Below are 2,459 nucleotides of genomic sequence, written 5' to 3' on the forward strand. Positions count from 1 at the left end.
AAACACACAACACCATTATAGATGCAACTTAAAGCCACCAGGATGGAAGACTGTAAAAAAAAGAAGCTGAGGTGCGACAGGTTCCATTAACACCAATAGACACTGGAGCCCCTCAGGCTCATTTGCATACAGTCATTCATCCTGGTTGTAGATGCCCTTTAAACCAGATTACACAACCATCTACCATGGTTCCATCTAGGAACTCTGTTCCCTTACTCATCCAGCCTGCAGCAATGTCAAGAATCAAAAAGCTGATAAACTTGCTCTAACCCCTTGGTCACTTCAGAATAAAATCTAGAACCGTATGGCAGCCATTCAGCTCCACTGCTAAAGTTGGACAAAACAGGGGCTGCTCTTACATTTTGTAGTAGAGCATTTTCTCAGAAATGTCTCCCCAAGATTTCAATACTTCTTTGGACTTCCCTGCCCAAAGATCTATCAATAGTCAAGCCTTAATGGACCAGCTGAGATGCCAACATCTGCAACATGCAGGATGACATATGGAACCTTAGTCCCACCATACCCAATCATATATCATCTTGTATCCAGGCCAGCGCTCAACATGTTGGTAGAGTTCCCAATTCCCGAGTTTTTTGCCCAGTAAACGTATCTTATCTATATCATTATTATGATACAATAATATATTATGAGATTATGTCATACACAAAGATTTTTTTTATTTGATTCCAGTGCTTATTTTCTTTGCCAATAAATGTTCTTGTCCAAATGTTGTTGTTTTTTCTAGCACATTTCAAAGTATACATTTGCTTAGAGGTGATAATGGAATGGTGGAGGTTTGAGGTCCCTGAGGTTTTCTAGCGCATCTTTTCTCCCGGTAAGACAGTAAAATTTAATGAACAGCCATGGCATAATGCAGAAGCACTTGTGAAGGAGAATAGATAGCTGTGGAAATAACGCTCCAATTCTCATTCTTCTAACAACCTCCTAGACAGAAGCTTCCAAGATATATTAATAGACTAAATCCCAACATGACATCAAGGCCTGCCCTTTCCACGGGCTGCTATAGATTTGACTGCAAGTACTGGGTGATAGCTGCCAACAAGGCACCACTGCTTGTATATCATCACACACAGAATTGGAATGAATGCCATAAGATAAAACAGATATGTAGCGAGCACAATTTGGAAAATGCCCCTTCCTCACTGACTTACGCACAACACAGACAAAAGCGAAGGGTGGAAAAAAAAAAAATCTGTTGTCATAGCAACGTGCCTTGAAGTATCTGAAAATCTGTGCAAGTTTTAGCATTCAGAACACATTTGCATTTCCCTGCAAGCTTTGGAAACGTAACAATTAGTCAACACCTTCTTATTCGTATTCTTCTGAATGAAAAGGGGACCGTATCTGGTGGAGATTTCGGTGCATGGCTGCAGTGATCCTTTGTAGATGCAAATTTGTATTTAGGCAAATACAATGTAAAGCTCTGCAGATGCTGAACATCTGGAGGACACGAGATGTGTTCACCTGAACTAGAGACGTCACTGTGGTAGACCATATGTGCACCCCTAGATCTGAAATCCAAAATGTCATTTTGTGTAATTACTCATATTTAGAACATATGGAACATATTTCACAAAACTCTGGCAGATGAACATATTTGGGATTTTTATCCTTCAAATACAGAGTAAATTTCCACATATGCGTATGGGTCAGTGTAGAACAGGGTATTAGGAGACACAGATCAATGTAATGCACTCAATAATGGGCATTAAGGCACAATAAGTTTGCTGCTTCCATCACAGCTCCTGTAGGAGTCCAAAATCCTACAGAAAATCATAAATTAAAAAAAAAAAAAAAAAAAAAAGGATATGAGGAATTTGTCCAAGAAACATTGTGACCATGTGCACTACAGAACAGGAGTAAAATATATCCATATCACTCTGCAAGTGAATTATTTTGATTACATCGAAAGCCATCAATCCAGGGAACCTACAAGTAGGATGGAATTCAATCGGACCTGTCCAAGCTTCCTGTGGCATCTATCAATGTTAGTCTGGTGTAGAAGGGCACAAACCTATGATTTTTTCACCACCCTCACCAGTTCCCAAATAGACGTTATGGCAAAAGTAGAGGGCTCCACCAGATTAGTCTCGAAAACTTACTACGAGTGACTCCTGCCTTCTACCGACACCTTATTTTTTCATTGATGGAAACAATAAATGAGCTTTGGATGAGGACCAGACAACTAACATGCTGCCAGGACCCCAAGTCCTTCCAGGATGGGACCCACTTTCCACTCTGAATCATAGAGGGGCTGCTACAGGACATTCACCTACCCTTACATAACCCCAGGTCACAAAACAAGGATTATTTTCAAAATAAAAATAAACCTTTACTATGGAATACATATAATAACTGTTTTATACTGAAGTGCTAACATCAATTGTAAATGGTTTCTGTTTTTTTGTGTTTTGTAAAGAAAACTTGGCCACAGGACA

The sequence above is a fragment of the Engystomops pustulosus genome, chromosome 8 (assembly GCF_040894005.1).
Source record: "Engystomops pustulosus chromosome 8, aEngPut4.maternal, whole genome shotgun sequence".
Taxonomy (NCBI): Eukaryota; Metazoa; Chordata; class Amphibia; order Anura; family Leptodactylidae; genus Engystomops; species Engystomops pustulosus.